Source organism: Psammomys obesus, unplaced genomic scaffold, assembly GCF_907164565.1.
Source record: "Psammomys obesus unplaced genomic scaffold, mPsaObe1.curated_primary_1811, whole genome shotgun sequence".
Lineage (NCBI taxonomy): Eukaryota > Metazoa > Chordata > Mammalia > Rodentia > Muridae > Psammomys > Psammomys obesus.
This window is the reverse complement of record NW_026592325.1, coordinates 575,681-594,846: the sequence shown is the minus strand read 5'-3', so window position 1 is coordinate 594,846 and position 19,166 is coordinate 575,681. Positions and strand designations below refer to the sequence as shown.

General features: G+C 44.8%; 1 pseudogene; it reads left to right on the top strand.

Annotated features, from left to right (window-relative positions):
• The window catches only part of LOC129681218 (uncharacterized protein C9orf85 homolog), a 29,609-nt pseudogene extending 18,959 nt beyond the window's left edge, over positions 1-10,650 (top strand).
• Positions 10,651-19,166: the final 8,516 nt, after the last annotated feature.

The window sequence follows — 19,166 nt, the reverse complement described above, 5'->3', positions numbered from 1 at the left end:
GGCAACTGCTGCTACTTGCAAGCTGTGCAACTAAGCCAGCCATTAAACATTCCAAGCATTTAAACGCTATAATAACACGGATAAGCCAGTATCCACTATGAAGCGTGGTTGGAGGTATTGGAGATAATATGCATATAAAGACGAGAAGCAGCTTTGTTAATGGATGTCCTGGTACTGATAATGGCCACAGAAGGATGGTGATGATGATGGTGGTGAAGACCCTGATGACCTTGAGCCTCTGCAGGTACACACAGGGGTGTTATTGGTGCTCACAGGCTTGACCCATATGTTTTGGGGATAGAAAAAGCAATCAGTAGATTAAAGAACAGAAATAGCTAGATAGCAACAATACCAAAGTCATGACATGAAAGAGAATTGTGAAGTTTTAAGGGAACATTTACATTCAAATGCCTCTGCTTGGTCAGAATATTTAGAAATAGCTTCCCATGGAGCACAATTTGTTTCTGTTCCATGGAAGGGAAAGCAGACAACAGAATTCAACAACTGATTTCCTTGGTTTAACAACTGCCATGGAACAGGGTCCCTGGAAAGCCTCTCCACCTAGATGGAGACTTCCAGTGCCAATGAGCAGATGTATTCCTGGATCCAGTTAGCCAAGGGCCAATGAACATTCTTCCATTTGTCACTTTCTCTGGTCATAGGCTGTGGTGACATTCTGTGGCCCAGGCCCCTGGTGTCCATTTTGGGTATCTAAATGGAGAGGACTTTTCATTAAGTCTGGCCTTGGTCCCTGTGCGTCTAGTGGACATCCAGGTAGAATGGCAGCCAGCCTGAGCTGGTAAGCAAAGTGGCCCGGCCTCCATTATCTTGCTTGGTTTTTAGGTCACCTCCACAGCTTATGTGTTTGATGGGTGAGACAGTTGACAGTTTACAGAGGAAATGTGGTTACAGGCTCTACAGTGAGTACATGCCTGATCTCCCATTTCTCCTGCTTCTGAGACTGTTGAACAACTGGAAAGCGTAGTGACACTGGCCCTAACATTGTTTAAGATTTATGAATTTGTAACGCAAACATCCATGGGCCAAGCAATGTGCCAGAGGCATGAGGAAATGCACACTAATGTCAGTCTTGCTGGGTTTACACTGTTCTCCATCTGTCAACAACATCCTTAGAGGTCCAGGACAAAAAGTCCCGTTAAGGATGCCCTCAGTGTTGTTGTGTGACACTGTGCTTGCAGAGACATGAACGAACAAACATCTGTTCACCCCAGAGAGAAAACTGATGACAGATCAAAGTAAGGACACCACTAAAGCATGACTTTTATTGGGGGTCTCAGAAGGGCAGGCAAGGAGTTACTTACAGGAGCAGAAATGACTCAAAGACAGCTGAATCACCAAATCCCACTCCAGCATGGGGGACATTTTGCGACAGACAGAAACCTATAGCATGCTGCACAACCTTCAGGCAGCTCGGCAAGTGTTTCTTCTAGGCAGCTTGGTTTGTCTGAGCTTCTTCCTGGAAGCTCAGCTTGTTTGAGAAGCCTTTACAGATTATATATGCTTATAAATACTTAGATAGGAGGGGGCCTCATGTATCTGGTCAACTTCAGGGACTTCCTGAAACTTCGGAGTTGTTTACTTCCTGCGTAATGAGCTCCTCTGAAGGATGAACTGTGTCACTTCCCATGCTTGAGTTATAAGGAATTTGCTAGGCAACTGTTGCCTCTCTCTTCACTGCAATTTCCACATACTTTACTGGGAGTCACTTTTGTGTCACTGGGACAAAATACCTGACAGAAACAACATAGAGGAGAAAAAGTTCACTTTGCTCAGTTTCGATCCACCGTGGTGAGGAAGGTGTCAGCAGTGAGAGCAGGGGTTGGAAGTCTTCACGGGCTTGACCATGAAGCTTGAAGCAGGGCTGGGCCATAAGCAGCCCTCAAAAGCCTCCAGGAGCTCATCTCTGCCACCTAGGTTTCTACCTCCTAAACATTGTAGACCCTAACCCTCAAACAGTGCCACTAGCTGGGGGACATTTCATATTCAAGTGACACCTTCCTAACAGAACTCTCTTGACTTGTCACATTTTCCTTTCCTGTGCCTTAAGTTGCTTTTGTCAGAGAATTTTGTCACAGCAGCAGGAAAGGCAAGACATCCTTAAGGATGTAATATCCTGGGTAATGGAAGAACAGGGATGGCCTGAGCCAGCCAGGTAGCCATCATTCATTGACTGAGTGGAAGGAATGAAGTTACCGCACTTTGGAGCTGATTTTCATGCTGGGAAGTGAGAATGGGGACTTGTGGGCATGAACGAGGTAGTTAGGCAATGCATAACTCCTTGTCTTAATTTCAGTGTCTGCCTTGAAGTCAGCAGAGTCATGGCTGAGTCTGGTAGTCCCTACCACTCAGACAGTGTACCTTCAAGGTCATATGAGGTGGCGTGCTTTAGTTCACATTGTAAGAATTGTCTTCAAAAATCATGTTTTCAGCCAATGATGCATTTCTTCATGGTTATGGTGTCAAGCTCAATTATAGTAGGAGTGTATTTAGCATCCAAACTGTCTTCTGAGGTCCAGGATGTGTTCATGGCCCTTGTACTGCCAATCTTCATTTTGATGAAATGCTAGATTATGGCTACAAATGTCTGGATTGTGTCATACACTCCTGAGAAAAATCACTGTCAATAGGATAATTGTACAAACTGTCTAGCCATCTCAGCCATTTATTTATTTCTCTTTATATCATTATACAGGAGGAGCTCAGAGAAACCTCAGGTGGCTCATTGTGAGGGTCTAGAGTCAAATCCTTAGAAAGTGGCATCTCTATCCCTGACAGAGCCTCTCTGCTCCTGGTCGTCTGCTCTGTTTTGCAAACTGTGCTAAGAAAAAGTCTATACACCTTCCTTTGGCCTCTAAGAATTCTTCTATGTAGTCACGCTCCATTCTCTAATCATTTCTTACTTTTCTGCATTCTGCGAAGTTACACAAATTGTTAGCCCTCAGGACAATGTGTATGGCATGCTTAAAAACTGAGCGTCTGTACATTAGAAAAGCCTTTATACTCTGATGGAAAAGTTGCAACTATTCTTTCAGACTATAGACAAACATCTTTCTCTTGGTCAGGTCATACCTTACCCCCCACCCCTCATTCCTGTGGTTGAATCAACCCATCTTAATTCTGAATTCCTATTGCACTTTGCTATTCCAAATCCATAGAACATTCTCACATTGAATTTTATTAATTCATCCTACTTTAGGTCTCTTACTGGTCCACAAGTTCCTTGAAGACAGGAAACATTGCACCCCACAGTTGCACTCCCAGTCCTGGGCCTAACCCTGTTCCTGACACCAAGGTGCTAGATAAATGGACATAAAATGAGCAACTGAATTAAAGAGCATCTGTTGGGATTTTTGAGAGAACCTCTAATGAATAGTACCTCTCTTTTTCAATTGAATTCAGAACCAAAGGGGAATAGTTAGCAGAAAGAGAGCAAATAACTTTAAAAACAGAGAGGTTAGGGGATGGTAGCCAGAATCCAGATGTCTAGCTCACTACAGATTCCTGGAGAGCCAGGGATACTGACTGTCACTTGGGCTTTGGGATGTGAAAGGGCTCACTGCTGCAGATCAGCTGACCTCCCATTGATGTGCGTGCAGCTGAGTCAGTCTTCAGTACCTCCCATTTGTAGGGGTGCAGTTCATTTTGATAAGAGGCCAAGTATCAGGAGACAGGGACAAGATTTCCTCCCAAACCACAAGGAGTGTGGATATTTTCCCCTTGTTGGATATTTTCTAATTTACCTTATAACCCAGTTCCTCATTTCCAGGTCAAACATTTCGTAAAAGTGAAATTTCTCATTTTTCCTCTTATTCTCAAATACCCTCCTCTTTGTAGCTTGATGGAGTTACTTCATTGTTCTCCCTCTCCCCACTTCTACTTCTCTGGAAAACAATATACAACTGTGGCAGAAGAATACCAGGGACCCCGTTCCTGTGATTCTAGGGGAGCCATCTACATACCGTTCTTAGAACCTGTGGTGTGCCAGGTGCAGCACTTGTAGTGAAGACAGGGTGTGTTATCAGTGGGGCCCATGCCTCCAAGGTAAGCAGTCAATACCCGAGAAGACATGACAAAAGGAAACCCCACCAGAGTGTGACACACAATGACATAAGGAAGCAGAGAGAACAGCTGTGACATCGAATTGAAATGATTAATTTAATTTGTTTAAAGACTTTTAATTAAAGAAAAAGCACTCAAGGGGTAGTTGGGGAAAGGGTAGTTGGAGGTGACACAAAGGTTGAGTCTGAAATAATTGGTGATAAGTAAAATTATAATACATGATGATGATGATGATGTGTTGACATTTCAAGAAATAGCATGCAGGCCAGGCACAGTGGTGCATGCCTGTAACCTCAGCACTTGGGGAAGCATAGGCAGGTGGATCTCTGAGTTCAAGACCAGCCTGGTATATAGAGCTGAGTCCAGAACAGCCAAGGCTACACAGAGAAACTCTGTCTCAAAAAGAAAAGAAATAGCATTTATAGACTCAGAAATTACAGGTTGAGCAGTGAGTCTGAGGCATGAGATCCTAGCCGGAGAGTGGCTGGAGAGGGAGCTGGAGACTTAGAAGAGTCAGTCAGGAACACACATGAGAACCTAGGGAATGTGTGATTCCACTAAACAATGTAGTGGACTGTTGTGATCCACTGAAGGCAAGTGAATGCAGGCTTGGCTGAAGTGGCGCTGAAGGCCCCATCTTGTTTCAGCACCATGGCTAGTGGCCATCCTAGCACCACAGGCTGTGGGACAACATGCCTCATTCTCAGATTTTGAAGGGCACGCTGAGATCCTTGGATGAAGGAGTCGGAATGGTGGCTGGAGATGATGATGTTCAGGGGGTGGTGATAATCAAGTGTGTGCATGTGTTCACTTATTCACGGACTGGTGCAGAAGTGTGCTCTTTCTAGGATCGGGTACTTTGAGACAGCATGCATGTTTTTTTGTGAACATAGAGACATTATTTCTGAAGCACAGAAGGGCTAAACCCTGAGCCCCTGTTACACCCAGGATAAGAAGGTTACGTGGATGTGCTTTGATTACCTTTTTGGATATATGCACCCTCTCAGAGATCAGAGTTCTTAGGCTCAGCTTGGGCCCAAGATCTCTTGAAAGCAAGCTGCTCATTACATTCTAAAGTGCCAGAACACACAAGAGGAAATTCTTAGCCTACAAAGATTACAATTCATTTGAACACTTTATAAGGGTTTTTTTTTTTTTAAAAAAATGTGATATAGAAATAATAGCTTTCCCTCAGACCTTCTGCTGTATACACTCCTGACTCTGGCAGGTCTGAAAAGGCACCTCTCCCTTTTTGTTGCCTGAGCTAGCATCCATAATTTTCCTTTTCACTCTTGAGCACCCACAGAGCCAGGTGTGAAGTTGAACTGTTACTCAGCAATCTCTAAATTTCTTAAGTCATCAAGTCTATGCTCTCCTGAAAAGCAAAACTGGCCAGAGGGGAGCAGAGGTCTCCTGGATTGGACAGGCCTATGGAAAGAAATGGGTTCTAAACCTGGATCCACAAAGGACTCTCTCTCTCTGTGTGCACATGCATGAGTGTGCACACACATCTGGGGTGAGGGTCCATTCTCCTGTTTCCCGGAGCAACCACATAAAGTTCCTCAACTTGTGTAAAAAACACACAACTACTTCAAATGAGTTTTGAAGTCAAGACAAGAATAGATTTAGAGAACTCAAAAATCTGTAGCTGAAGTCGTACTGCACCCCTATCCCCCTGCTAACCCTTCAAGCCAAAGGGTCCCAAGGTGGCCAGAACTAAATTCACTCCATTTCCTACTGCAATGTGCCCTGAGCCTGGAGCTACACCTGGCTTGTGCAGCATCTTTGACTAAATCATTGGGCTTGCTTGGTAGTGGGGGCCATAAATAAATACTTTCAGAGGTTTCAATGGAGGAAACAAGATCCTCAAGGGCTGTAGAGGTCAGAGTTGTTCTGACATTGTTCCAAGACACCACTGAGCCACAGAGGACCAGGGGCAGTTAATACTGAGACCAACCTAATCCAAGATTCTAGAACTGCAAAGAGCACTCACATTGCATATTCTTAATCTTACTAATACCAAAATCCTTATTTAAATCTTTAGAGGTAAGGCAAGACTCATAATAGGTTTTGAGAAAAATGGCAGTAATAGAGATGGGCGTGGGTCTGATTAACAACTTACTGCTAGCTTTTTGTTTTGAATGGGTGAGTTCTCGAGAGCATCAGAAAAGGGTTTTCCACCCTATGCCTCTCTTCAGTTATTCAAAGAAAGGTTGACATACTCAAAGCAAGTTACCCAGGGAGATGACCTGGAAGGATGTGCCTGCGCATGAGAGGAGGTGGGTGTTGCCCAGGTGCTGGTGAGAAGGGAGCCTTACTGCTGGCTCCATCATATTCAGGAAAGCTGGGGCGGGGACCTCAAAAACCACCAGAGTAAAGGGGAACATGAGGAATGGCAAGTATTTGGGGTCTGCTGGTGGAAAGGCCACACTCAGACCTTCCAGGGACCTCAGACATCCCACAGGAAAGGCAGATGTGAATATGAACCACACTACTCATGTACTAAGCCTTGTGAGATGCAGTTTGTGGAAACTGCTTAACTCATTCATCCCAGTGATGCCACAGAGCACATGTCACTGAGTCCATTCATAAACAGCTCACCCACAATCTAGGAATGAAGACAGAGGACAAGTGGTTAAATTAGAAAACAGCAATGTGTCCATTGTGAAGGGCTGGCAAGTAAAGAAACGTTGAAAGATAAATAATGAATGGTATCCCGAGGATGTCTGCCTCCTGATCCCCGGACTCCATGACTGTGCTACTTCATATTGTAAAAGGACTTTGTAGATGCAACAGGTGACAGATGATGGGAGGGTGATTATTCTGAGCTCTCTGGATGGATCCAGCATGGTTACAAGAGGCATAGATAAATGAATAAGGGCAGTAGACAGGTCTATGAGGCAGAGATGTGACCCCAGACATCAGATACTGAGAGATTTCTCACTGATGCTTTAGAAGATGGAGGAAGGGTACATGGCATGCAGCAATCTCTGCACTCTAGAATGGAAAAAGAGCTGAGTCGTTTCCCAGAGTCCCTAGAACAACCACAGCAGTGCAAAAACCCCAATGTGGCCTTGTGAGACTGTCAGACTTCTAACACGTCAGCACTGTAAGAAAGTAAATTGGTATTGTTTTGAGCCATTAGGTTTAAGTGGAAATTTCTTACAGGAATCATAAACAGCGATGGCAAAGAAATGGAACAGATAAAAAAGTGGCTGGAGGGAAATGAGCATGGTCAGAGATGATCTCTATGAAAGAGTGACACGTGAGACCAGATGGTATCAGGAACTAATTTTGAAAGGTCTAAGAAAACAGAAAATGGTCCTGAGGAAATTACCTGTGATGGGAAAGAGCTGGCAACTCTAGGCAGAGAGGATGTCAGAATGTGGAGGCTTGCTACTTGGGAATGTGGTCCTTGGCCAGGATCACCCCTGGGGAGCTGGTCAGAAGTACAGTTGCTCCGAGACCCATTAAATCAGAATCTTGAGGAACATCTTTGTATGAGATGCAGTTTCTTTTACAGTACTGAAAAATTTTAGAAAAGTTAAGAGTACATTAAAAAAAATCTTTGCATTTCCTTGAGTCATTTGAGACCTGAGTTCTGGCTGGTGTATTCTCCAATATTTCAATGTATATTTTATATAATGAAGAACATTCTCAAGGAAGGGGTACATCCTTGTCATCCTAGCTCTTGGGAGGCTAAGGAGAGAGCATCAGGGATTGAAGGCCAACCCCAGATACATAGTGAGTTTGAGGCCAGTCTAGGTTACATGAGAGACTGGATCAAAAAATAAGACAAGGGCTTGGGGAGATGTCTTAGTCAGCAAAGCACTTATCATGCAAGCAAGAGCATCTGAATTTGATGCCTTAGAGCTCATATAAAAACCAAGCAGTGCACCACATGCCTGTAATCCAGTGCAGGAGAGAATTCCAGGCTTATGACCACCCAGTCTAGGTGAATTGTTGAGTTTAAGGCTTAATAAAAAACTGTTTCAAAAAATAAGGTGGAGACTAACTGAGAAAGACAGCATGGTCTTTACACACATGCATACCCACATATGAATGGACACCACTCCCCAACAAATACACACACACACACACACACACACACACACAGAGAGAGAGAGAGAGAGAGAGAGAGAGAGAGAGAGAGAGAGAGAGAGTGAGAACGTTTTCCTACCTAGTTACAAGTCAACACTCCGGAGGCTGACAAGGATGTATTAATGTGTAGAGTATTCAGAACTCATTCAAATCATCCCAGTTGTTCCAATAATGCATCTTACAGGAAAAAGATCTATTTCCCATTTGTGTGTTGGACCTACTTCCCAGGTCCCTTTAGGATCCTTCAGTCAGGAACAATTCTCATCTTCCCCTTGACTTTCGAGACCTCGGCACTTCTGAAGATCACAGCAGTTATTTTGGGTCTGTCTGCTGCTTCCTCGTGATTAGATCACATTTACACATCACAGGCAGGAATAGAACAGAACAGTGCAGCCTCCCGCATCCTCTCCTCCATCCCACCCAGCACCACGTGATTCCAATTTGTCTCTTCCTCAAGATGTTTGCACTCATCACTTAATTAAGACTTGGTCTCCCAGACTTCTTCACTACAAAGTCACTCCTTTCCTCTTTTAATAAATACATCATTTTTTTAAAACAAGGGGGTTTCAGATTGCATAATTATCTTATTCCTTTCCACAATTTAATGTATTCACTTATTTGTATCTACCTTTGTTTCCAGTTTTATCCCATGGACTGTGATCCATCATTGTCGTTGGTTAGTGTGGTATAGATTATCTCACAGGTGACCAATGGGAGCTTGGTAGAGCTTCCCATTGCAAAGATGACGTGTCATCACAATTCTTTGTTCGATGTTGGGGTTTGGTCTGATGCTTATATTTTGATGCTAATTACTGGTCCCAAGATCTGGTGGATACACCTATCCTTGTTGGTCTAAATCTGTCTGAGACATTATTCCTGATTGGTTGATTAAAAGGCCTAAAACCTGGGCAGGGCAGAATGGGGTAGGCATGGCTAAGGTTTCCAGGGCTTTGGGTTCAGGGGAATGATGGGAAACAGACAGACAGGAAGAGAGGAGGAAGGAGGAGGCCATGATGGGTTAGCATGAAGAAGGGACCATGTGGGCCGGGATGGTGGACTTCAGTAATGGCATGGAAAGACCCATATGAAGAATATAAGCAAACGTTTATAAGATTATGGATGGAAGGTAGGCCAGATAAGGATGGTTAAGGAGGATGGCATTGGATCAGGGCTGGGAGGTGGATGTGAGGTGACTGAGACAGTGTAGGTGAAATATCTGCCCAGCCTAAGGGAAAAAAGGCAATTATAAAATTTAACAGGTGTCTGTGTCTTATTCATTGTGATAGCAGGTTAAATAATACCGCTGTGATAATCATAGGGCTAATAATAAACATTATATAGCCCAACACCATTTTATTTACAACAACAGTTTGCCTCCTTAATTTTTTTGCATAAGAGTTTCTAGATTCACTGTGCATAAGTCCTGTGTTTAGAAGCAGTCATTTGTCTAAGGGACTTTTAGCTTTTAGTAGAATATGGTAGTGAGTTAGCTACAGTCTGGGCACTGGACACATCTATTTCTGTTGGAATATCTCTGATACTAGGATTTCTTAGAAGCCAGAGCTAAATACTTGCTTCATCTTACATTAAAATTTATTCTTTATATTTTTGTCTAACTCCTGAAATTCATTAGATTGCATCCACACATCTAATTCTAACTCAGTTTCATAATATCTATTTATTCTGGGTTTCTTCCTTTCAGTGTTTGTAGCCAGCTTCCCCAGCAGTGATGACCCTGGACATCAGTGTTTGAGCACTGCCATTAAAATGTTCCACAAACTTCGTTGTAGCTTAAAGGCTGCATGGACTCAAGGTTCTTGATGATGAGTTCCCAGCAAGGCAAAGTGACTTGGTCCAGGCTTCAAAAGCACCAGAATACGTTCACCTTCAAAAATGACAAGTTTGACAGGAGTGTTCATACCAAGAAAATTAAAGCAAAACTTGATGATGGAGTATGACAGCACCATAAAGAGGCTCTTGAATGGCATGTAAAATACAGTTAATACAAACCACTGTCAGAGCCGTGTTAAATGTTTACCAAAGACAGTAAAGGACTCTCAACCTATAACATGTAGACCATGTGCTTGTGAACTTGAAGTTTGTGCAAAATGCAGAAAGAAAGAAGACATTGTTATTCTGTTTAACAAAGAGATTTCAGAAAACACTGAAAATCGAGGTTCTAACCATGGAAGAAGCTGCGAAAGGAAAGAGGACCGTGATGAGGACTTTGGAGCTGAGACTCACTTTATGGCGAGGATGGGCCTGACACTCAGGCCTGACAGCATGGAGTCAGCTGCAGAGGGCTCAGCAGACACCCTGACAAGGGAGTCAGTAAAGGCTGTTTGTCAGGCAGAGCTGGACCACGAGCAGCATGATTATCTGTAACAGTTGAGTAACAGGAACTTTCAGGTTTTCACAATAAAACTTAAGCTGCCAGTACAGAATGTGTATGGAAACACTGGCATAATATATCTTGTATATATTATGTTGTATAATATCTGGAAATTGCCTAGAAAACATTACCTAAGGTCAAATTATTCAGTGTTGAGAACTGGTGATCGTATCAGAACTGTCTCATGGAACACTAAGATGATTGGCTCAGAGTACATTTCCAGAGCCTGATCTTGAGTGTGTGGCTTCCTTAGCAAAAGCTCCCTTACAGCCTACAAAGCAAATAGGCTATTTTTATATATATACACAAAATCATGTGTAGTGATTTTTCTTCAAAAATATTTTTATATACTTCATTTCTCTTTAAACCTTTTCTAGTTTAGAAATATATACTCAGGAAAAATTTGTGGACTATATATTTATTAACTAGAAAGAAAAATCCTACATTCACATCTGTGGAAGATCCTTGCAGTATCAGAAGCTCCTGTGAGGTTCTTCCTCATAAGCTTATCCATCCCAGAATTTCATTGTCCTGAATTATTACTTTATTGCCTGTATTTTTACTTGCAAATAGTGTACACTGGCTTCATGTGATTATTGAAATCTGTTTCCTTTTCCTTGTGTTTAAAATCCCAAAGCTACAGAAAGGTAGCCAGTAAGTATGGTGAACTTTTCCATACTCTTTAGCTTAATCTTTATGTGTATATGACATGTATGTACATATGTGTGAATATATTTGCTGACCCATTGAAACAAATATGAAACCCTGAAAAAAAAAAGGTATCACAAACTGTGTGGTTTTGAGAACAGAAACTTACTTTTTCATAAATCTGGAAGCAAGATGTCCAAGGTACTCATGAGGCTTTCACAGGCTGGGTCCTTTCTGCTGTGGTGAGATTCTGAGCTGTGCTTGGGCCTCAGATCCTGGAGTTCACTAATGAAGTTGGGCATGCCTCAGCTTCCAGGCAATCCATGCTGCCTCATTCCTCCAGGTGGGAGGTTGGCTGGCACAGAGTGTCAGTCTTCAGAAGGAGCAAGACCACAAAGGTCCTCTCAGGGGTGGAGAAGCTCATCTTCACATGGACACCTCTCTGCCCAACTGCTTTTTCTATAATGATGTCAGTTAGATGGATTAGGCGTCCTACCTATTATGGGCTGGCTTCATGTAACCTAATTTTATTGATACAACCCCATTTTCATGCAAGACCACATTCTAAGGATCTTGGGGTAAAGGTATCCCCATGTGACTTGGGGGCACAAAATTCAGCTTGCAATGTCTGGCTTCTGTTCTCTTCAATGTTTATTTAATCATGTCCTCTCAGTGTGAACAGCTATGCGTCTTGGCACCCTCCTGTCAGGCTACTGCCCTAACCTGTGTATTACGGGTTTGCCCCCCCTGGAGTCTCACACGCCAAGCTCATCACCATTTGAAGAAGGCCTTCTGCCTTTGCTTGGACCTAGGGTCTTCACACCAGGGTACCCCCCCATCACCCAGTCTTGGATCTGAAGCATGTCAGGCCACTTTTCATTGCACAGATGTGCCCTTCAGCCTGTCTGATGCTCTCAGCCTACACCACACTGCTCAGGAACTGACATTCTTCACATTGTACACTCCAGTGGGTGCCCTGCTTCCCTGTGAGAGCTCCAGCACCCTTCCAGGGGCACTTCTGTGCCAGCTTCAGGATGGAGTGTTCGGGAAGGAAGAGTATGAAAGAAGGCAAACGAGGCAGAAATAGGAGAAGGAAGAAGCAGACTGAGCTTCAATCTCTTTCTCTTCAGTTGTCATAGAACATGGCTGACAGCCATGCCGGCTACAGGGCTGTCTCTGGTTCTCTTTTTCTAGGGAGTTTATAAAAAAGAGCTTATCTGGACAGAAATACTGTGGTGAACGAAGCAAATTAGATGCAAAGTCTTCTAAGAATCCTTATTAACCAAACAAATCTGTCAAACCCTGTTCCCCAAGTGTGCCCCCTCAGCTTCAGAGTGCTAAGTCTCTCCCTCCTAAGGTGACAACAACACATTCTCTGTCAGGCTGCCATTTGCAGCTCCAACTCACTCTCTGCTCCTAGACATGCATCTAGGCTTTAAGTCCTCTCCACGCCCTGTTCACACCTCGACCCTGTGCCATCTGCCTCAGCTCTGTTCTGTTTTAAATTTGCATACACCAAGAAGGAGGCTCTGAAGGCCTCAGATACAACTTTATTTGTGTTTTGAAAATGCTCCTCTGGCTACTTTGTAGGGAGTGGGTTTGGAGAAGCCCCAAGAGCTGTTGGGACATCCTGGAACTGCAGAGCACCTAGCCCAGGGGTTGATGACAGCACGGGCAAAGAAGCAACAGGAAAGTTGAGAGGAGAGCAAGTAGGTTGTGTCTGGGAGGCAGGGCTGGATAGAGGCTCCAATAGGCTGGGTGCCGGAAGGAGGGAAGGACAGCAGATGGAGGAGCTTCACGGATGGCAATGTGTGTGGAGAAGGGGGAGTTGAATTCTGTTTGAGCTCCTTAACTACTGCTTCTATCAAGCAGAGTTATATATGTCTACATAGTAGAGCAGGGCAGACAAGCCAAGTCTAGAAGTCACTGGCTTAGGAGGGGTCTTCAGTAGGATCAACCTGAGGATGAGACCTCACTGTGACATACTACAGTGACATACAAGCTGAGAACAAGGTCTCAGGGAGACCTGAAAACACTGGCTGTGTGGCAGCCATCAAGGGCAGGGCTGTCAGTGAGCCCTGGACAGGAAGGAGGTCAGCACTTGTCAGCGCTGGACGGACACTAATGCACAGAATGGAAGAGGAGCTGACAACCTAGTATGGCTCTGTCCTGAGGATGGCCACTCACATGTGGGACCCTTGCCAGCCCCCACCCAGACTAAGCCCCATCTGAGGGGCAGACTTTGCTCTCTCTTGATGGTGATTTCAAAGCTGGAGTCAGAGCTGTAGGTCTCGGAAAGCAGCTCTTGACACTATCTAAGTTGGAGACCTCGTGATCCCACACCATCAGCAGCTGGCCCAGTAAGTGAGGGCACATTAGAGTTTACTATGACCCTGTCTAATCAGCACACCAGTGCTTAGGAGGTGGGGGCATTTTTAACAGGGCTACTTTAGAGATAAGGAAACAAAGGCTCAGGGACTGTCTTTTTCTAGAACCTCTGCCCTCCCTCTGCCTCCATCAGAACTCATGATGCCATTAGGCTCTCAACAGGTGAGAACTCTGGCTGGCAAGCTTTTCTCAAACAGCCACCCGTGTGAGACTTTATGCTGTGAATGATGTCCTGTTCTGTGACCTCAGCCTCTACAAGTCCCCTGAAGAGACTGCCCTCACTAGCTCAGATCTGCCAGTCTTGAGCCTTCAGCTCAGTAACTCAAAACCATTAGGCATCAGTTCCCTGGGCCCCCTGGTTTTCCACCTTCTGGATCACCTCTTCCAGGGAGGACTCCTCTGCCTTCTGTGCCCTCCCCCAAGCGGAGAAGCAAGCTGCAGTCAGTCACACGTGGCTCTGCATATGAACTCTGCTTCTGCAGTTGCCTCCATCTCAGTCCCCATATTCAACATCCCTCATGTGGCCACGGAGATCTGATTCAGCCTTCTCAGAACTGGCAGAAGCAAGATGTTTAAATATGGCCTGAGTCAGGGACTTGGGGCTGGAAATTCCTCTGCTTCAATGGCTGTCTGAACATATTCTTCTCTTTTCTCCTTTCCCTTAAACCAAGCCTGCCCCAAGCCAAGCCTCACAGCTTCTTAGGAAACTCACCCCTTGGGACAGACACTCTTGCATTTTCCCCTCAGAAAATTAACCACTGCTCTTCCTGCCCTGCCTCTCAGTGGTGCAAAGACAGAACCTTGACCTTGAGCCTTGTCTTCCTCCAAAAGGCTTTCACACTGGGGGTGTCATTTCATGTGGCCTCCTCTGTTTTGTTCTACTCTCCAAGACATGACCCAGCTTCTTTGTTCCAGAGACCTTTTAACTTCCTACCATCCACACAAAGGCATACAAACCCAGAAGTATTTCCTGAATGGTCTTCATGTGCCAGGCCCTGGTCCAGAACATGGACAGCACTGTTCTCTTTCTTCATCCCAGGTTCCAGAGGATTCTGGGAGCTGAATTCCGGGCAGAAACCATATAAATATCCATGAAGCATAAGGAGGGTCTGTTGCATGGCATTGCTCTGGGCTAGACAGTCATCACCAGTCGATTGGTTAAGTAATCATCACACCACACAATACAAGAAATTTGCTCCTCAAGAGCTCCTGCCTAACCCCTGGCAGAAAATGCTAATCCGAGGCACATGACCACCTTTTATTTTTTTCAGACAGGAAGTGTTTTCTTCTGTCACATAATGACTTTCCCTGACACAATAATGAAGGGATGTGGATTTAAAGCATCCCAGGACTCTTGAGCCTTCTTGGCACTCTTGAGGGCTTGGCTGCAAGGAAATAGCTTGAGTAACTGCTGACTCGCTGGCCTCCCCTTCATTGAATTAACTGCTTACAAAGATGGAAATTTACCAAATTAAATTTTAGTGAGTGATTTCTGTTCACATAAATCTAAGAAGTGAAATCATTGTGGATGTTGTAGATAGACCGTCACGTGGGGCTGGGGTGACATTGATGGAGTGCTATGGAGACAAACAAAGCCACAGAGAAAAGATCTGGTCCCAGTCAGCAGGAAGCTCATTCACAGAGTGGGAGAGGGGAGGCCCAACTCCAGAATCTGCAGATCCTAGTCAAAAATCTCAGGTTTCCCACTCCAGGCTGATATGACCCAGACAACAGTATTTACAACTCTCTGAGCCTCAGTGTCCTTATCTGTAGAACACTAGAATACAGGCATGGTAAAGACGTAAAACAAACTCCATCTACGAAGGCACTTGACTGCCAATAAGGGGCTATGCAAACCTGCTTGGTAGTTACTAAGCGATTTCCAGAGTCAGGAAGCAAAGTGGGGACAAAGGAAAAACAGGGCAGAACAGCTCCTCTAACAGTCTCCTTTGCAAGATGGAGGCAGATGAAACTGTTACTTCTTCACTTGCTGTGAGACAGACATGAATTAGAGGACCCAACATGTGTTCTGCTGGATATGATCAAGCAGCCAGTTAGTCTAGCCAGTTGAGGGTCACCCAGGTTGATCAGCATCCATCAAACAAGATGGTGTCAAGTGGAAGCCATGGATGGAAGACAGTTTAACTTCTCAACCCTTAGTGAGGCTGAGGGCATCACCACAAATGGTTCTCTATTAACTGTGTAGGCCCATGCGTGGTAGAGCAGACCAGTGTTAAACATATCCACTCCCTCTTTCCAGCCTCAGAAAAGATTATCTTCTTACCTCTGCCTGAGGCTTGGTCAGGTGCACTGTAAAACCAACTGGTGTGATGTGAGCCATGCCCTGGAGTGATCTATGCAGTGCAGAGACCATATTTTTGCCTGGGCCATGACCTTGAGAAGGTTTTTTTTTTGTTTTTCCCAGTGGCTGCTGCCTGTTCATCCCAGCTGGGCTCAAGAACAAATGCAAAAGGACTGAACAGAGCCCAGCTTGGGCAAGAACTCATTCTAACCCAAGCCTTAGCCCCAAACATAACTCAGCTGGCATTGCCCGAATCAGACTGAATCAGACACTCCTCAACTGACTTACAGACATATAGGGGGCAAGGGGGAAATAAGCACTCAGTTTCCTGCAGCCGAGATTTGTCAGTTTCTGTGATGCAAGAAGGGTTGACTGATGCCTGGCGTTTCCTATTTATTGGCTCATCCAGTCTGCAGAAACTTCTCAGAGTACAGAAAGGTCAAAAAATTACTTTCTTTTATTAATTTTCTTTTAGAGGAAGAAATTGAAGCTCAAAGAGACTAACTGACTTATTAAGTAGCTAAGCCAGCCTTTCTGAGTTTTCCCACTTGCTAGTGCTAGGATGACTTCTGTGCTGGGGATCTGGGAACTGAGAGATGTCCTTGGGTACCAAGGCAGGAAAGATAAACTTCCTCCCCTTCATCATTTCACCCAAGCCTAGCCTGTCAGTAGGACTGGAAGGGATGAGTGACCTCCCAGGGACAGCTAATGATTGCTCTATAGTTCACACTATGGCATTTCCTGTGACTTGGGTTGGTGCCCAAGTATCACTGGGCAGAGATAGAAGGCAGTTTGTCATGTGTAAATTTAACAGGCAATAATGCCAGCTACTAAATTGTATATCATTCCTAACGATGTTGTCAGTCCCTAATCAGTCTAATTTATATTGTCAACATGATGTAATGGTCCCACCAGGCATGAGCCTTCACAAATACAGCATCCAATCATGTGACAGAGTAGAGTGAATTTCCACCAGTTATGACTGAAAAATTAAATTAGGATTGCTGACTCATGTTTTGGAGAACAGAGAGAATGAAAAACCTAGCCTGGGCACAATACCTAGTAGGCATACAGCTGTTACTGCCATGAACTTCTGTGCAACTGAGCTAGCTGCTGTTTTCATCTCTGTCCTCAGGTGTGCAGTGGGCTCCAGAAATACCATGGGTATCATTCCTAGCTGCTTTCTGTTGTTTCTTTTAAGAAAAGTACTATAAAGTTAACTGTTTACATCTCCCTACAATACCGAATGCTGAAGTAGAAGATAACGGTATTTAGAAGAGGGAGCTCTCATATTTTCCATACTCTTTGGGTTAGGAAATACCACCATATCAGAAATGGCAGTGTCTTAGTTACTTTCCTATTGCTGTGACTAGACACCCTGACTAAGGCAACGGTTATAAAAGAAAGCATTTAATTTGGAGCTTGCTTATAGGTTCAGAGGGCTAGTCTATCCCATCATGGTGTTAAGCACACAGGCATAGTGTTGGAGCAGTAGCTGAGAGCTTTATATTTTGATTCACAGACAGCAGGAAGATAGAGAGAGACAGAGACAGAGAAACAGAAAGAGACAGAGACAAGGAGAGAGAGAAAGAGAGGTAGAGATGGAGAGACAAATTGGGCTTTGTGTGGGCTTTTGAAACTTCAAAGCCTGCCCTCAGTGACACAGCTCCTCCAACAAGACCACACCTCCTAACACTCCTAATCCTCCTCAAACAGTTCTATTCTCTGGTGACTAAGCATTCAAATATATGAGCGATGGGAGACATTCTCACTCAAACCACCACAGGCAATATCACCATCCAGTTATTAAAACCAGAAATCTGTTCTACATTCCTGACTCCTTCCTCAGCATCTTCAAGCCATACCTTTTTGCTCACCCACAGCTAGAACCCTTATCCAGATCACTGCCCTATGGGACTCCTCTGCCCGTATTTCTGGTCTTGCCCTCCACTCAGTGGCCAATGTCATGGGTTTATGTCTGTGTTATGTTTTGAATCTGAATCATCCCCCACAGGCTCACGTCTTGAGTGCTCAGCCCCAAAACTGTGCTGCTAATGTGGAGCTTGTGGTGGAGCCCTTAAGAGGTGGAGTCTGGCTGGGGAGAGTAGGTCACCAGAGTTGGGCATGGTGATACACACCTTTAATCCCAGCACTCAGGTGGATCTCTATGAGATTAAGGCTAGACTGGCCTACAAAGTGGCCAAGCCAACCAAGACTGCATAATGAAACCCTGTCTCAAAAGAAAAGGTAAACTATTACATTCCCACCCCCATAAAAAGCGTAGGTCACTGGAGGCAGGCCTTTGACGTTCTACCTGCTCTGGTGCCAGCCTGTTTTACTCTGCTTCCTGGACTGCAATTATGTGACTAAGCTCTTCCTCGTGCTCCCAACAGCTTATCTTCTCATCATTGAAATATTTTTGAACTTATGAGCCCAAATAAACCTTTCCTTTTGTGGTAGTTTGAACGGGATGGCTTCCATGGTCTCATTATTGGAAATATTTGGGAAGGATTAGGAGGAGTGGCCTTGTTGGAGGTGTATCATGGGGGGCGGGATTTGAGGTTTCAAAAGCCTGTGACAGGCTCAGTGTCTCTCCTGTCTGCTGCCTGCAGATCTGGTTGTAGAACTTGCAGCTACTTCTCCAACAACATGCCTGCCTGCATGCAGCCATGCTTCCTGCCATGATGATAATGGACTAACCCTCTGAAACTGTAAGCAAGCCCTCAATTAGCTGCTTCCTTTTAATAGTTGCCTTGATCATAGTGTTTCATCCTGGCAATAAAACAGTAACTAAGATGCCTCCCCTAAGCTGTTTCTGTCAGGTTCATTCGCAGCAAGCCAAAAGTCACCAGCACAGTCAGACAGCAGATCATGGGGTGCCCCTGCATAAAATCTTGGCTCTTGTTCGCATTCAGGGTTCAGCCAGGAAGACAGAATCCATGCCAGCTGGATAGTCTCAGGGGGCCTGAATGTAGGTAGCAGCAGCAAAGGTGCGTGAGAGCTGAAAAGCAATGGGAAGGAGTGGAGGGACTCACGCTGAGCTGCAGTCCCCAGGGCTTCAGGGATAAAGGAAGGGATCTGTGCTTGAGCCCAGGAGCTGTCCCATGGAAGCTGGAGTCGCAGTACCAACACTGGAGAGCCTAAGGCTGTGGCAAACAAGGAGCCTTTTTCCTTTCTCTTTCCCTTGACTTCCAGGCTTCTCACCTCTGCACATTGCTTGGGCATGTGCTCCAGGAGTAAGTGTGTCCACATAGG